This window comes from Coptis chinensis, chromosome 4 (genome assembly GCF_015680905.1).
Source record: "Coptis chinensis isolate HL-2020 chromosome 4, ASM1568090v1, whole genome shotgun sequence".
Taxonomy (NCBI): Eukaryota; Viridiplantae; Streptophyta; class Magnoliopsida; order Ranunculales; family Ranunculaceae; genus Coptis; species Coptis chinensis.
This window is the reverse complement of record NC_141459.1, coordinates 15,038,652-15,057,832: the sequence shown is the minus strand read 5'-3', so window position 1 is coordinate 15,057,832 and position 19,181 is coordinate 15,038,652. Positions and strand designations below refer to the sequence as shown.

At 36.2% G+C, this 19,181-nt stretch overlaps 1 protein-coding gene across 1 annotated transcript in view; it reads left to right on the top strand.

Moving 5' to 3' along the window:
- Window positions 1-19,181, top strand: part of LOC147502110 (1-phosphatidylinositol-3-phosphate 5-kinase FAB1A-like) — a 35,979-nt gene that overhangs the window by 11,059 nt on the left and 5,739 nt on the right. The window lies entirely within an intron of this gene.

The window sequence follows — 19,181 nt, the reverse complement described above, 5'->3', positions numbered from 1 at the left end:
TTGATGATCTCTTCAGCCTAGTAATTATTTTGTGGTGGTGCGTGGTATATAGGTTTATCATTACAACCAGTGGGTTTTCTTTTAAATATGTGATTATATTAGTATTTATACAATAATTGATTTTATTATTACACATATTTTAACATATCAATTGCATCATATTAGCAATATAATTTGGTAAAATTTTATCACATGGAAAATTGTCATACGATCTAAGGAAAGAGAGCGATGGATTGTTAGTGTATTGTCATGTATGTGTATGTAGAATTGTAGAGGGAGAATAAAAATGATGGATTGTCTTCGCACTCAAGGTTTTGTTGGTGATTATATAGATTGAAGAGATGAAGAATCTCAACATGGTGATGTAACCAAATAGTGGTAATGGAGTTGTCATTGCAACGAGCAAACAATTTTTTATATGCAAATCAAATGTTTGATTTGGTTCAAAAGAAAATACTTAGGTATAAAAAACACGAGTACATATATTTCCAAATTGGGTTAAATGCATAGATGGGTAACAAACTATACACGAAATCAAACATTGGTGTATAAACTTTGTTTTGAGCAATTTTGGGTAACGAAGTGTACCACGTACATTTTGCAACGTTGGGTTCTATTTCACTTCTGTCAAATTTTTTTTTACGTGTCAAGTTTTTTCATACGTGTAAGATTGCCACTAGATCGCTACATAGGAAAATACGTGACACATAATTAGAGAAAAAGAAAAAAAAACTTAACACGTGTGAAAAAAATGGACGGAAGTGAAACAGAACCCAACGTTGCAAAATGTGGTACACTTCGTTACCCAAATTTGCTAAAAAAAATGTTTATACACCAATGTTTGATTTCGTGTATAGTTCGTTACCTGCATTGTTTTTCTTCCAACGGTCAACTCAGGTTACATAACCATCCATCAATAGACTCGAACACTTTCCATATGTGGAACATGCGTCACCATTGTTTATTTGTAAGTATTAATAAATACAATAAATTGGACCCAAGGCCCATTTTCGAGTGAAAATCACTTTCAAAATAAGCGATTTTTTTTAATCACTCTCAGGGACAAATTTCGGGTGAAAATAACCCGGAAAACCAATTTTCGAATGAAAATAACCCTCAAGGACAAATGGCCCAAATTTGAAATAAATATTTTCCAATTTTACATACTATGTCATTTTGCTATGAACAATGAGTGTTCATACTTTATGCTGATGTATAAGCAATAATTATTCACACCCAAATAGGTGAACGTATCTCATACAATATATTGATGTACAACGATTGTTCATACTGTAATAGGTGTTTTATTGATCATACATTACGTTGAGATATGAACATTGATTGTTCATACCCCAAATAGGTATGAATAATCATTGTTCATAGCTCATGTAAATGTATGAACAATGATTGTTCATAGCTCATGTTGAGGTATAAACAGTGATATATTGTTCATACTCCAATAGGTGTTTTACTAATCATACATTATGTTGAGGTATGAACAATGATTGTTTATACTCCAAATAGATGTGAACAATTAACAATGATTGTTCATATGAACAATTAGTGTTCATAACTCATGTTAATGTATGAATAGTGATTGTTTATACCCATAAATCGGGTCATTTCGGTTGGGCCGGGCCGTTTATTATTTTGTACCAGGGGTATACTTGACCTTTCATCTACCCGAGCCGTTTTTAATTTCGCGTCAAGAGTATACTTGACATTTCATCTACATGGTCCTTGTGAGTGATTAAAAAAAAATGTGTCCTCTAGAGTTATTTTTTCCCTCGATCTGTCCTAAGAGTAACTCCCTGTAACAAATACAGCTAATAGGAGATAGTGTGCTTATCAAGAGTTTCAAGTATTGTAATTGTTAAGCCAATAAGCTTAGTAAAGTAGAATGAAATTAATATTACAACAATTGACCAATTTATTTGAATGAGTATAATGTTGAATGCAATCGAGTGTTTAATTTGGATAAAACATATATAGTCGTGGCTTCAAAAGTGGTAAAAATTGCTTGGTAGGGATCAAAATTAAGCCAAGTAGTTATGGTTCTCCTATTTATAGGTGATTGTTGAGGCGTGACTATTGATTGTTGACAGCAACACCAATTCTATGTATGTAATGTGAATTATTGTATTTGACTTGACGTTTGAGCATCTCTAGAGAAATACTGCTTAGCTAATCTCCACGTTTTACATATTTTATACTAAGAGATTCAGAATTCAAAGAAGGCATCTACACAAAAGTCGACGCCAAGGTTGTACTAATTAAACTCTGTGATGAGCACTACTAGGGATAGAAATGGGTCGGGTTTGGGTGGGTTGGATCATGGTATGTCCTGGCTACAACCTTTGGGAGGTATGGGCAATATCTATGTGTTTTCAGTTTTGGTTTTGGTTTTTCGCCACGGTCATGTTTCTTTCTCTATGAACCGTAGATATTGACCCATGTTTTTATATCCGTTAGATCTCTTGAAAAGTAAAGGAGCGCGAAATGAAAAGTTAGACAATGAAATATTCTACCTAGAATTACGGTAACCATCTTTCTTGTTAATTCAAAATCCAAAATCTAGAGTACTCTAGAAGCTTTAAATTCAAAATCCTTTTTTTATCGAAAAAAAAAAAAAAAAACAAAAAAAAAAAAAACAGTAACCATCTTTCTCTTTCTCTCTCCCAGTTTTCTTCCCCCCTCTCTCTGAACACCACCACACAGACTCGAAGAGAAGAGCGGCTGTCTCAACTCACTCCCTCACTTCTTTAGCTCATCTCACTTCCTCATAGGTGCGTTTTTTCCCCATCTCTCGTTTGGCTTGGGTTATGGAAATAATTTCATTTATTATTATTGTCCGTGTTAAACTTTTCTGATTACACAATTTTTGGTCTAAAGTAGTTTTCTTTTGAATCCGGTTTGTCTTGCACTTTCAAGACCTAACCAGTCATCTTGGATTCGTATTGGGTTCTGTTCCGACTTAACCATCTCGAGGCGAACGTTGGGGAAGAACAAACCGGTTAATTTTTTTTTTTTTTTTTTTTTTGTTGTTGTTGTTGGTGATGGTTTTGAAAGCACGAGGTAGATGATGTCCAAAAATTTCATAAAATTGATTTTTTTTTGCAAAATTGATCCATTTGGGTTAAAATTTGTATTCTGAAATATCCAACCGAGTTTTCTAATTGATGGACAGGATTGTTTTAGGATTTTAGATAGTAATTTCAAATGAAAAGAACTTTAATTTTCTTTTTAGACGTGGAGAATCAGGTGCATGTTGGTCTTTTGTGATTTGGAGCTGCAAAGTAGTGTACGCTTTCTCTTTATGTTGCCATACTTTGCTTTCATGTATGTCAATACTATTTTTTGTATTGCTTTGTGGTTACTATTAGTGTTGTATCGGTGTATTCTTTGTTGTATGCTTTGGTTGAAGCTTTTATAAACTATGTTGCAAGAAATGTGCGTGATAGAACAGAAAGCAGTAATCTGATAGCTTTATATTGCTCACATATTCCATGTTCTAGAAATAGATGCAACTGTTTTCAATGCTGGGAAGGGTGCAAATGCTTTCAAGTTGATATATGAATGCAGGGATGGATAATTCTATATGTTTCTAGATGACCATATGCATATTGCCATGTTCTTGCATTGAATAATCCATGCCCTTTGTTATATCATGTCTTATGTACTATTTGCCCGATTTGATCATGAGTATGTCTAAAGTCCTGTCTTTTCTTGTTTTATAACAAGTGTTGCAGTGACCTTAGGACTTAGGTGATGGTTTTAGAATGAATCTGTAATACCTTGAATTTTTACACAATGGTATTTCGATAAATTTAACGTACCATTTTAAGTGATGCTAGTGGAGTCAGTGCTATTGTGAGCTTGGTCATTAAAATGATTTAATTTCGAGTATTGGTTAGTGAATTTGTGTCCTTGATATTATTTACTAGGCCAAAATACGTTTTACGTGCTTTCTAGTTAGATTGTGTTCCTGAGTTTTGTCGCGCATGCGAGAAATTTTAAGGATTGAGAGCAAGTCAATTGTTTCATTAAGCACATATATATACTAGGGAAGTACTACCAAGTACCAATTCATCTAGTTTTATAACAATTAATAGGATTTAATTTAACAATGTTAGTTAATTTCATGGGTGCAATTTACTATATATGAACTTGGGAGCACTATATACCAATATAATTAGTTAAATCATATGCATATGTATTTAAAGTATTATTAGTTGTAGCTAAGGGTTGAGTGGTTGACCTCAATGACAAAGAATACCAAGAGTTGGTCATTAGTCTTGTAACATAGAAACCATTGCATGGTTCTTTGTTCAAAAGCCAATAGTACATCATGTAAACACCTTTAGCTCCTACTTGAGTTTAATTAAAAATGAGTTTGTGTGGTTCACCACTTTATTGCTGTTTTGGCTCATCTTAGTTGGGGATATTTCCTTCGGGGTAAAGGCACAAGAGCTTATCATCTAAATTAGCTAAAAGTGAGAAAAGGGATGCCTCTTCACTTGGCCTGAAATGAATTATCACCATTATAAGCTTGGAAGGCTACATCCATGAACTCAACATCTCCTGCTAGTTACTAATAGAAAGAGGAGCTGGAATCAGGACTCTTGAATCACTTTAAATTTGTAGAAAGGTTGTATTTTAGCACTTTGGTAAGGGAGCTTAAAAGCCATATATTGTTAGAGGTAGGAAAAAGAAAAGAGATAAGGACGACCAGAAAATGAAACAACAAGAAACGAGATATGGAGGAAGCTAAGCTTGTATAGGAAGAGGAAAAAAGAGAACTCTAATTCTCCTTATTTTAGTGTTGATAAAAGCTGGTTTCTCACTAGTTTAAGGGTTGGGTATATAGATCGTTCAAGGTGGTTAAAAATATTGAATTTGAACATTTAATTGATATGTTTGATGGTGTGGAGATTTCAATATGTAATTGAGGACAAAAAAGGGGACAGACTATTTGATAGCATTGCTTTAGTTTTGGAGTGGCACTTCTTTTAATTGATCATTATACTTTCTAGCTTGGTGAATCAAAAGGAGATCAGGACCTTAAGCTAGCTTGGTGGGAAAAGGACGACACCAAGTCATGTGATTCCAATACCACAGTATATGCATACAAGATACAAGGTAAGTCAAAGTACCAGTGACAATGAATCCAAACAAGTGCACTTTAGTGGTGGTGGGTGAAATTGTCAAAGTTCAGTCTTGATGGTGGTAATATCCTAACAATCTCTTGTATGGTTTTTAACAAATTCACTAAGTTGGTAGTTCAAACACATAGAAATTCTACTATGTTTAGTCATTGCTTCCATATTGTAGACTAGAGGTTTAAAAATACTTGTGCCAGGGAAGATGCACTGGACTGACTTCGCGCTAGATTTTGTCGTAGTTTGAGTTGGAGTTAGGTTTCATTGACCTAGGGAGAAAAGTTAGTTCTCTATCTAGTTTCTAATGGTTCCAGTTTCACTATATTTGGATAACTGAGCTAGGAGTTGTGTTTTGAAAGGTCGATTGTTCCAACTCAATTTCGTGCACCTCTTACACATATTTATTGTAATCTAATCGCTACCATGGACTAGTTTGATCTTTTCTTGCTTTCTTTACGTCTTTGGATGTTCAAAAGTCAAGTAAGTAGTTACTCAAATATATCCATAGTCATGGTTTTCTACTTGTATGATTGTGAGAAGGTTGAACACGTGTTGTAGTCTGCCATAGGAAGCTGCACTAGTCTGATTTTGAGCTCACTTTTGACATAGTTTGAGTCAAATTTAGGCTTCAGTTACCTAGACAGAAAAGATAGAGCTATATGTCAATTTTCAAATGAACCAAGTTTCATTTGATTTGGACATCTATGCAAGGAGTTATGGATTAGGAAAGACAGGCAGTTACAACTTTATTTTTATGCTCGTTTTACTTTCAATTATATTCTATCGTGTAGGTGGCACATAAAGTTGTCAATATGCATGTTTATATTATTGTCGTATCCTTGCTTTTGATGTAAGTTTTAGAGGACATTCCACCTTGGAAAAAAAAATTAGGGATTCCAGTGAGAGAAATAATAAGATAGAACCAAAAAGAAGGACTAATAATCAACACTTGTGGCCTTCCTAATCGGAACGAGCAACCTTACACATTATTTAATTTGAGTATATTGTGTAGACTTAGCTAGAACTTGTTAATTTGTCAATATTGTAAGCCCCAAAATTAATACTAACTTGGACATGTAGACTTGGAAAATATGGGAATCGAAAGTTGGGAAATTTGTTTGAATTGTTGTGTTGTTGAATTGGAAATAAGGAAATTTGCTTAAATTGTAAAATTGTTGCATTGTTGAATTGGAAATAGGGATATTTTCATCAAGTTTGTGTTTAGTTTGATACATGGTCATGAAATAAACGCTTAATTGAAATGATGTATTATGTCAAACATTGTTAGATCTAAATTTAAGCTCTATTAACATAGCATTTACTTATCAAACTGATTAAATTGTTATTGATGTAATCCTCTTGCTATTGTTTCTAATTTAGGTTCTTGAGAACCTATATTGGATTATGGCACCGAAGCGAAAAAGACCTTCTCAATCCATTGGTAATAGGGCCCCGACTGTGAAAAGTTGCGAGGTTTCTCATCAAGATTTTGTATCTATATCGGCTTATGCAACATACATGGACGAGATTTGTAATAATAGACCGTTGGCTTTGGAACGCGAGGTTTTTCTCGATGAGATTGGTGACGATATTATTACCAAATGGATCAAGAGGATCAACTGGCAAAACTTGATGAAAATAAAAGGAGTGGCATACCCATTTGGTCAAGTTATTTTATGCAAATATTCATGGAGTGGAAATGAAAAAACTCATTTTCAAAACAAAAGTCTGTGGGAAAGATATTGTAGTTACTCCTGCAAGCATCGCGTCAACCCTTAAGGTTTCTCGAGGAGACGTTCATCTTCTTTACCCAATGAAGGCCAATTTTCAACATCGTCACAAAGATTTTATTGCCAACTTTGTTGGAGTGGGGTCTTATGAAAACAGTCTGCCATCGACTAGGATGAAGTCACGGTTCTGTATTCTCCATCGGATATTATTCTCAACTGCCCTGCCAAAATGTGGTCATTTTATCCACCACATCAACGACTTTGGGCTTTATCTGATCAATGCAATGTGGAAAGGGGATAAACTCGACTTGGGAACTATAATCTGGCATAACATTGTGGAGCATTCTGGTAAAAGCAAAAAGAATATATGTATGCCTCATGGCATTCTTAGCAACAAAATCATCACAGGCGCTGGTGTTCCTCCCCATTGCATGTGTATTCAGCAGGATTCCCCCATTAGCCGACTTAGTGTTTCAAGGATGACAAGTAGGACTGTGTACGGACAAGATAGTGATAACCACTCCCCAATAGCCCCTGTTGCTGCCAAAACAAAAGACTTACACCGGCTAACGCTGAGTACAAAATCCCAACTGGACTTAGTGCTAGAATACTTGAGGAAGACATGGCCAAACTTTCCGTCCTCCTTGGAACTTGGTACAAATAGTTCTTTTCACAAACTAGATAGTGATAACGACTACCCAATAGTCCCTGTTGTTGCCAAAACAAAATACTTTTACCGGCTAGCGTTGAGTAACAGATCCCGACTGGACTTAGTGGTAGAATACTTGAGGAAGACATGCCCAAACTTTCCGTCCTCCTCCTTGGAACTCAATACAGTCAGTTCCTTTGGATCACATTTAGACTGTATCCCATCTGATTATGAGGGTCTTGAGGAAGAAGAGGGGAAGAAGAGGATCCCATTAGATATCAATATGGAGGAAAATGCTAATGATAATGTGGAAGTTGAGACGGAAGTGGATGGTGACAGTGAGGAAGTTGAGGCAGAAGCAAATTGTGACAGTGAGGAAGTTGAGACGGAAGTGGATGGTGACAGGAGGAAGTTGAGGCAGAAGCAGATGGTGATAGTGAGGAAGATGAGGAAGTTGAGACGGAAGCGGATGGTGACAATGAGAAAGTTGAGGTGGAAGCAGATGGTGACGAGGAGTAGTTTGAATGCGTTGTTAATCAGGTATTCCATCATGTTCTCGTCACCGCTTTATTTTATTTATCTTGACAATAGAGCATGTTTTTGGATTTAGTTATCGATATCCCGTTGACTCATTTTTATTTAATTGTTCAGGTGAATTGCAACGAACAATGAAAGAGAGGATGGGTTGCGTTAAAGGGACACAAGTATTTTCTACTATTGAATCTAGGGTTATGTACATTAAATGAAATTCACCCCTCTTGTTGTAATCCCCTAACTCTATTCCGAGATGATTTACTCGGTAGCACATTTTTTATCTTGTTTTATGATGGTTTGGCACTTCGGTTGATTATATGGGCATTTTAAATATTTGGCAATTGCATTTCTATGACAGTTTTATCTTATCATTAATACATACAACTCTGTTGTTTACTTCTAATCAAGTATGAATTGCTATTAAATATAAATATATTTTTTACAGTACTTTATGAGGTAGGATGGAACTCTGACGTTTTTCGTTAGGGCTTTAAAGATTGCTATACAACAGCTCACTTATACATCTGTTTTTGTCATCTACAAGTGAATTTCCAAGGTCTGATTGAAGGTTAGTAAATCTTATTGAAGGCTAGATATTTGCTGCAAGGGTACTTCTTGTTTTAATTATTTATTTTGTCTTCTTGGCCTTACAAAAATGAATATTTATATTGTTGGCTCACTTGTATGAATGCTTAACAGGCCCTTAACACCATGCAAAAACATACCCCGATCAACTGCTCCTTGTTAGTGGTATTCCGGGCGGCTTGAATTGGTGACGAGGGGCTTGAATCGTTGTGGGGAGGTGAGTTCCTTGAATCAGTGTGGATGGACAAGAACTTTGGTTCAGTGGCTGGTCATTAGGTAGCAGTAGAAGGTCCATGGTTTTACTCTCGTTAATATGGCTTTTTGGTTCATAGTTTTATTTTCATTCTAATATCATGGCTACCTTGTTGAGATATAATTTTGTAGTCTAGTGGTGCATGTCGAAATTCAGTTGCTCCACCATTACATGAGTAAACGGTAAGGTACGTACTTTCCAATTAAAGGATGACATGTGGTAAACTCGGTGTTGGGATGGTTTTGTCGCAAAGACGGGTCACCGCGTTAAAAATTTGATTATAGGGGCTTTATGTGAAAACTATTTTCAGGGACTTAATCCCAAAAACTGTTTTAGGGACCTTTCTAGAAAGAACTGTTTTTTTTTTTTTTTTTGGGTTTTGTTAAATTTCGGATCTGATTTTCTGGGTTGGGCTTTTTGGGCAAAAAACAAAGAGATAGTTTAGATAAAAAAAAAAAAAAAAAACATAGAGTGGAGAAGGAGGGGGGGTTGAAGAACAAAAAAAGAAAGAAAGAAAGAAATATGGTGTACATAGAGAAGAAGAAAGGTATAACACCCCGTCTATTTCTTTTATTTTCCTAGAATAATAATAATAATAATAATAATAATAGATAATAGATAAAATAAAAATAGGATAAATATTAATAAGGATAGGAAACCCAGTATGGTTAGGAGATAAACTTTCCTTCCTTGTTTTTAGGGGAGTTTGAAAACAAAAAGGAGTTCACACGGAGTTTTTAAAAACAGAGAGAGTTTTATACAGAGAAAAAGAAAGAGTTTTACTGAGGGAGGAAAAGGAATAATATTTTTCTGATAGCTAGTTGATAGTCGAGAGCAAATCACGGGTGAGTAGATAGTTTTATCTTTTCACTGAACTCATAGTTTTGTTCCTAGTTTGCTATTTAAAAATTTTACGAAACTTATTTCACTGCTCATTATTTTATGTTCGTTCTGTTTAGTTTACATACTGCCAAACTTTGAAATGAACATTTTTGTCGACATTATAAATTGAACAATCAACTGCCTATTTTCATTTAAATCCTATAAATTGTTAATGGTGGATATATGTAGTTATTTTTGTTGGCTGTAAATGCTGTGAATGATCTTTTGGGTTTGTTGTTGAATTGAACATGGTGGATGTTGGGTAAGGTGTTGAGGGTTTTGTGTGGAGTGGACACTGCTCAGTGGTGCCGAGCGATGCTGTTGAAGCTCTGAAAGAGCTTTAATGGCCGTCGGATGTTATTTTGTGAGTGGGGAAAATCAAGTAGATGGTACAATAGTGTTGGGTTTTGATTGGGAATTGAAACCGAGTGGTTTCGGTGTGGGTTGAATTGTGTTTGAGTGCTGTGAACCTTGACAAGAGCATCAATGGCAGACAATCAAAACGTGAATTTTGAGAAGGGAGGGAATCGCGATTTTGTGGTATAGGTAGTTTGGGTTTTTGGTAGGGATTAAAACTGTGTGGTTTAGTAGTAGTGGAGAGTGGTGGTTGGGGTGGCTGCGTTGGTGGTGGAGGCACTGGTGAGGGAGGAAGAAGATGACTGTTGAAATTCTTTTGTTGTTGGGCTTGAGCCGAATCAATAAGTGGGCTTGAGTGTTTTAAATTTTAGATTTCACTTTTGGACTTAAGTTTTAGACTTTGGGCCTTATTCTTTGGGCTTTTGGGTTAGATGAGTTTAGGATTTGGTTGATCTTTGTTGACATGGTTGGTTGGTCGATGTTGACCATTGGCGGAGTTGACTTTGGATTGACCCGCTTGACCCCAGTTTGACCTTTGACTTGACTAAGATATTATGATGGGCTATTAGCGTGCTTGGCTTTAGGCTAAGACCTGTGATAAACACCCAAAACTGTAATATTAAGCCCCATTGAGACATATAAATTTGGTTAAATATGTGTTTAATAATCATAAAATAAGTATATTTTCGTACTTTTGCAGGTCTTCACAGTAAACATGAAAATATTGGTTAAACCTGCGTTAAAGCACGGGGAACGATGTATATATGAATTCTTCCAAATCAGCCATGTGAAGCTAAACAAAAACGGATTAAAGCTGGGGACTCAAACATGATAGAATCGAGTCAGAACGGGGCAATGTAAAGGAAAGCGTAAACTTTCAGAGCTCATATCTCGTTAACCTGAAATCCGATTTTGGCAAGTAAGCTGCCCAGATGATCAACACGACTAGCTCTACCTTAGGCCAAAAATTGCAGAAATCGACGTCTGGACCCACCAATAGACATCGCACATTGGACCCACCTTTCGGGCCCACAAGAAGAGATGAGTCATCAATCATAGAGTATGTCAAGACAAAAGTGCCAAATTATTGGTGCAAAGTTGACACCTTGCATGTAATTAATGATATTAGGTGTTAATAGTAAAAAAAAGCAAGGTGTCACTTTGTTTTAATGTGGTGGATAAAAGTGAATTAAATGTGTGTGTGTGTTTTCACGTGGGATGAGGGGGAGAATTCTAAAATGAAGGAAAAAAAACAAAACAAGGGGGGATGCACTCCATTTACTCCCTTGACTTCTTTTCCTTTATCATGCATTATTTGTTTTAGTTCCTTAGGAGGAGAAGGAGGGTTGTAGTAGTTTTAGTTTTAGTTTTGAGTTTTTATGAAAAATCTTGTAATAGTTTTAATGGTGGAACTTTTTGTGTTCTTGTTCTAGAAAAAAAATCTAAACTTCTTAATACAAGTGAGTTCCTTTATTATTATTCTTCTTCTTCTTTCTCATTTTACATATCTATTTGCTTCTTTCATTTATATCCCTAGGATGATGAACTAGAACCTTCCCTTTGTGGGGGGTTAATGATGCTCATGTGAGGGATAACCTTTGTGATGTGATTTTAGTAAGTTGTTTAGAAAGAACAACTAGACCTACATCCTATCCCAAAATGGTAGTTGGTGTAGAGTCTAGTTAGGAATCAAGGTGATGAGCTTAGAGATAAGTCATTGCTTTGGTTCTACGTGCTAGCAATATGAGCTTAGAGATGAGTCATAGTGTAAGGGATCAATTTAATCTTTATTAAGACTTGTCTATGAGTTCTAAGGAGGTTAAAATGCAAGAACCTAAAATCATACAATAAAGGTTATCTTCACATGAGGAGAACTAACTCTCCACACCTATCTAGAAGTCAATTTTTATCTTTGTTTTAGTTGCATGTTTACATAACTAAATTAGATTTTATTTTTTGCATTAAAAGAAACCAAGTAGTTAGTATCAATTAAACCATATCTTAAAACTTACTCACTAGTTTCCTAAAAGAGCAAAAACAAGTTGTAAGTTGTCTTAGACTTAAGATGGTTCGAAATCCCTACTTAAAGCTATACACACGAATATCGTGAGTAAGGAAAAATCTTTGTATTCGCACTTTGTCAAATTAGAGAATAAAATCTCTAACATACGCAAAAGGTGAACATCAAAATGGCGCCGCTGCCATCCTAAGGACCAAAAGACATTCCATTACAAGTTGGAATTGCTCCAAGGGGAAACCCTCACTCTCATTCCTATCCATCGTTTTTTTTTTTTTTCATTGTTTTTTTTAAAAAAAATATTTCCCGCATTTCGCTACTGATCCGAGTTTGAATTTTTGGTTGCACTTACAGAAACAAAAAGTTAGGACCTGGAACAGAATCTATACACTAAAATAAGATTGTTGTGAAAATTTAGGCTGACTGCGGAAAACTCCTACACGATACTGGACACGCGCCCGCTGGTTGAACTCGCGTGCGCTGGTGTTTACTCTCTGTTGGTACTCCTGTTTCATCTCCAGCATCAACTGTGAAATCTTGTTCCATTACCAAGCCCAACTCTCTGGAACTGTAGCAAATACTTCAAATATCTTCTGGGATTAAGGACGTCGACGGGTTGAAACGTCTGTTTCATTTCTTTGGTGGACTTGCGGGGCGCTACAGGAGGGTCTATTTTCTTCCATACTCATTTATCCATCCAGTTTGCCTTTATCCTTACACATTTCTTTACTTCATCCAACATGGCATCTTCATCAAACATTGCATCTTCACCAAATATGACACCTCCGAAACTCATTCATGAGCAATCCTTTCAGTCTATGATGGATTCCAATACCTATGGGCATATCTTCCGTGACTACATCACTAACATTGGGTGGTCTTTCCTAGTTCTTCAACCTGACCAAACTTATTTACCAAGTTTGGTGTCACACCCCGAATTTCGACAAAATTTGGAAAAATAATATTTGTTCCCGACTCTTCGATTTTCGAGGTGTGAAGCACTCTCAACTTCCAAAAACCCATAAACAGTTTAAATATGCGGATAATTAAAAACCAATAAAAATTTTCAATTAAACAAAAGTCCTCTTCATTACAAAAATTCACAAATAAGATTAGGTTACAAATCTCTTTTCAATAACTCTTTATTTAAAATTACAAATGAAAATACAAATAACATTGTCTTAACTGAAAATCTATTTCACCTCAAGGGAAAACAAAACCTATCTTGAAATGTGACGCTAACGCAAACCACAAGCATCAACCAACCTTCTTCAACACTAAACCTGTCAAGACTTATCAACTATGTGTATTTAATGAACACACCCGATAAGCAAACATGTAAATCGGGTCAGCATTATAAACAATGCTGGTGTGAGTAGCCCTAAAATACAACATATACTTATACATATACATACACAATCCATAAGGCAGTTAGTTCCTCCACCGAGGCGCCTTAACTTCCAACAACTAATACGACATTCTTAACTACAATAATTAAGGCAGGTAGTTCCTCCACTAAGGCGCCTTAGCTTCCCAATAATAATACAAAGGCATTTAGTTCCTCCACCCAGGCTCCTTAAGTTCTAACTAAACTAATAACCATCCAAGCATATTCTATACTTACCGCATCAAGTAATTAGTTTGACCCACCCTTCTGCAAAACCATATACAATCATCTATCTAAAGATATATCATTTACCAACATATTACCATAATTATATTAATTAAGGCTTTCTTTGCATGTCCCTAAAATCACGTCGTATCTATGTCTTACCTAGTTTTCCTAGCTACCACAATCACTTCCCAACGCCGAACATGTACATCCACATGCCTCCCCTCATATAATGAATCACTCCGTGCATAACTATCCTGAGCGGGATGCCGCACACCAGGTAACCCTCACACGAAAGTCATTATGTGAGTACTGCCATTATACAACATAAAATATCGCGCATCTCGTTCTAATTTTGCGAACGGAATAATCAAGCCACCATTCGGCTCCGCCAGAAGGGCCATTCAGCTTCACTGAAACGCCAGAAGGGCCAATCACATTACTTACGCCAGAAGGGTCATTCAGATTCAATGAAACGCCCGAAGGGCCAATCATATCACATACGCCCATCACTAGGGCCAAATCACATGAGTTGTGGTAGCTAGGTTCTAGGATTTTCGTTATGTAATTTATTCAGGTGTCATACCTTAGTATCTCATAACCATTTCACTCTATCATGTGCCAAATAAATTATTGCACTAAGCCACCATATTTGGAAATATCTCAATAATAATTCTTGTTCTATCTCATGCCAGTATACTTAATTGTACTGAAGCTCAACGTTTCTCGTTATAATATAATCCATATTATCACGTGCCAATACTATTCATTGCACGATATCCAAGCATCTCTATCTCAAAACTCAAATATATTATTTCACGTGCCAATCATATATTGCACTACACCATATGGAATATCTCCAGCCTTCATAAATACTATAATTCATTTAAGTAGCAACTCATAATAGTAATCAATCATGTAAAGTATTCATTCAATATATTTATGTGAACTCAATTCCCCATCAAAGGCACGCATAATTATTCGAGTCCAAATCACAAGTCAAGTCAAACTGATCAACCATCAAAAAGCCCAAAACTAAAGTCCATGAATCCGAGTCCATGTGTAGTTTAATTCTCATAGAAACGTATATATCTAAGTCTTATAAGAGTTCCCCTCTTGTTACATGCCAAGTATTATATGCTTTACACACTACTCACGTCAAATCTTAATTAGATAATGACAAACCAATTTATACAGGTTTCCATAACATTTTTGCATTTGCTTTGTCTATACAATTTACAACATAAAACGTAGCACAATTATACAGTCAAAAGTCCACAATCAAAGCCCGAAACCAAAACCCAAAAGTCTAAATATTTAAAGCCCCCATTAGATCTATTTTTTAAGTTATATGGACCGGCCCAAAAACCAAATTAGAAACTGGCTCAAAACAAAAATGGGTTCGGCCCAGAGAATTAAACTGAACCCGGCCCAAAACTTAAACTAAAATTGGTCCAAAACAAAAGATTAATCCGGCCCAACAACTAACTAGTGTTTAGGCCCAAAAACTTAAATCAAAACCGGCCCAACCAAAACAAAATAACATCGGGCCCAAAGAAACCAACCCAGGCCCAAGCCCAACTGACCAAACAGGTCGTTTTCTCCCTCCAACATCTCTCTCCTCCACCACTTCCAGCTCCACGCCGGCCACCACTCCTCACTTGTACCGCCCCCTCATCCCAGCAGTTTGACTCATATTGAAAAACCCAATCTTCCCATACCAACAAATCCTGATTCCCCTCACCTCCAAAACTCGACCTCGACCGCCATTGACGCTGTTCAAAGCTTCCCACAGCCCCCACTCTCCGACCAACAACCAAACATCCATCCTTAACTCCTCCGACATCAACCAACAACTAAAAAAACACCACAACAACGAGTTCAATAAAAAAACAGTACATGCGACGCCATTGAGGCCGGATTCCAAGCTTCAACTGCCCCGACATCACAAGCTCAAATCGATATCCCGACCACCGTATTCCATCCAACAACCAATATTATATCCAACTAACACACCATATATTTAACCCAATACAAGTTTAAAAGTAATAGAGACGATCTCTCCGTCTTTACCCGCTCATTAACGCTCCTCAAAGCTTCGACAGTTCAATAATTTTAATAATTTAAGAGCAACAAACCATATATAACAGTAATCAGTTTAACAATTTGGCAAGTTTACCACTTCGGCGCGATACGAAAAATATCGAAGGAAGAGTAAGGGCAGCACAAAGAAACTGAGCAGAAAAACTCAGCAGTAAATGTTTTTATTCTAAAACTCTAGTTTCGATGAAAAAGAAAAAAACATAACTACTCACCTGAATTAACAGCTCGACGAATCCCTCTTAGTCCGAATCATCGCGCTCCAACGCTCTAGCCAACGAGCTTTTATCTCCGCCTCCATTTTTTATTTTATTTTTATCTCAAAACCCTATTCTCTAGAAAAATATGAATATATACTTGGGTTTGAAACCTAAGCCCAACACAGACTCGAGCCCAGAAATCAGGCCCACATATCCCAAATCCAATCCAACCAATTTTAAATAAATAATTAAATTAATTAATAAATAAATAAATACATATTTTAAATACGAGCGTTACATTTGGCTGCATACTTTTATGCTAATATGGAAGACACACCAGCTTTCAACCATGTGCATGGCGTTTTTTTAGACGGGTTCACAATCATAGTTGGTGGCACACGTCATATTTTTTCTAAACAACAACTTGCCCTAACTTTGGATCTTCCCTATCACGATCCAGCAGAAGCATGGTATTACAACTTCCATAATTCTCACATGTCCTTTCATTGGCCAGCTTTTCGTGCAACATACGATGATGGTCTTAAAATTAAACAAGTAGGAATTGGACCGATACAATGGCGAGCCATCACCATTCCCTTAGCAAGCATGACCATAAACATGGGGATTGCGATGTTGTTTATACTCCTGAATATCATGGGAGATTGACATTTTTCTACAGCCAATAAGGCTGCCTGCGTAGTATTCAATGCACTTGCTCAGCGTCATTCACTATTTGATATTTCAGGTCGTGTCATCTCCAATCTGAAGCAAGCACGCACTATTCAGGATCAGTATATATTGTTGCCAGTAACTGCTTGCCGAATTATGAGGACACATTTCCTGCAATTTTCAGCTACTTTTCATGACTGGGTAAAGGTAGATTCTATGTGCCCAGCAAACAAAATCATCCGCTCATTGAGGTTTCAGCAATGGAAACGTCCTGCTAGGTACCTGGGGCATGTTCGTTGTTACTCGAAGGATGAAAAAATGATGACACATTTGAACAACTCCAGAGAACAACGATGAGCAGAAATTTGGCAACAAATTATCTTTTGGCGTGATGCTAAGGAAATGCATTTCATTCAAGAAGACGCCAGACCAGCAAGTCCTACTGGGTGGTGACTTTGTAGGACATTGTATATATATCTAGCTATAAATAGTTATGTTTTGTGTGCTATTATTTTTTGTTTTTTTTTCCTGAATAATATATTATGTTCTCCAACCTTTCTGTTCCAGCAATCCAACCCTAATTTTGCTCAAGGTTCTCAGGTACTTCCTTTCTTTATCTATTGATACTTCGAGGATTAAGCATCATTCAGTTTGGAGGTGCTTTAAACCTGTAGCAAAAATTAGGCAACTTGTAGGTTGTATATAGTTTTTATTTTCTTGTTAATAATTGTACTTAGTGACAAAGTCTTGTTTCCTTTTCAATGATGAAAATTGTCTAGAAATCTCACATTAGTATCCGAATTATGATTGTTTTTAAGAAACTTAAGATAATACGTATGCAATAGTTTATACATCTTTTCATGAATATTCATGCACTGAGTATCATCGATTGTACATAGCAGCAAGTTTTTGGAACCCACGGTTAGTTACTTAAACGATCAATCCTGTGAGAATCTAACCAAAAAGCCTCGATATGTGTGATATGTGAGTAATGACATAGAGGAGTAGTTTTTCCGAATAGAGAAAATCACGCGTCTACTTACTTGATCACCATCCGAACCCTAGGCAAGAATTTAGGCCATCTTTGGATCGACATAGCCAAAAATTCATACCTGTTAAAAATTTTATCGCTAGTCAATCTACTGAACCTTTCATCAAACCTTTCATTTTCACCAAAATTCCCTTACCCGTCTAGTAACCCTAAATAAATTAAACCTACCCAAATGAGGAGTATGAGAAATAGAATGAAATGTAGAAAAATAAAGAGAAAGACTTGTCCCAAATAAAAGTCAGTTACTTGCTTAAAAAAAAAAAAAAATATCATCACCAGTATCCATAAGCTTAAGAGCAAGGTTGGGAAACTCAGTTAGAAGCAGGAAAGAAAACAAAGATTTCTCTAGTGTAAATATCTTGAAGACCCTATTCTCTCATACTCGTCAATTTTGATTATCCATTTCCATTTTCTTCTACACCATCACCTAAGCCCCATAATACCTAATAAAGACCTCTAGCTCAATTAGGAGTAGGAAGGTGTGATAATAAGTAGTAGACGTGATTGATCGACTTCGGCTTCTCAGACTGTCATTGAGTATGTGAGGAAATGTGTGCCCACTGCACACTGGAGTTAGCAAAACCTAAGTGGAAAAATTATGAGCAAATTTGTGTTTAGACACACACCTGTGAGAACCCATTTTAGTACGCTCTCCAAAGGATCCAGAAACGGCCCTGCATTTCAATGAAGAGTTCATTATATGCATGATCATATGTAGATGCTTTAATTATTGAATACATATTAACTTGAGTTTCAAAGAAATCAATCATCGTTCCCTGCTAAGGAGATGTATGGATATCTGAGATTAATTTAGGAAATGATTTTTTGTCACTGAGTCGTTGTAGTATAAATGAAGTTTGTGAGTATCTTTTCTGGAAAACTCTTACGAGACTATAACTCGTCTACTAGGGAATTCCTAGTGGTTTAAGGCCTTGTGGTATATGATCAATGCAACCGCACTCTGCGAAACGAGAATTAGTTAGGACTACACATTTTTTGCCACTTATCTGTTTTAGTGTCTCTTCTTTGCTTGAAGACAAGCAAAGTGCTGTTTGGGGGTAGTGTGATAAGCATCCAAAATTGTAATATTAAACCCCATTGAGATATATAAATTTGGTTAAATATGTGTTTAATAATCATGAAATAAGTATATTTTTGTACTTTTGCAGGTCTTCGCAGTAAACATGAAAATATTGGTTAAACCTACGTTAAAGCATGGGGAACGATGTATATATGAATTCTTCCAAATCAGCCATGTGAAGCTAAACAAAGACGGATCAAAGCCGATGACTCAAACATGATAGAATCGAGTCAGAACGAGGCTATGTAAAGGAAAACGTAAACTTTCGGAGCTCATATCTCGTTAACCTGGACTCCAATTTT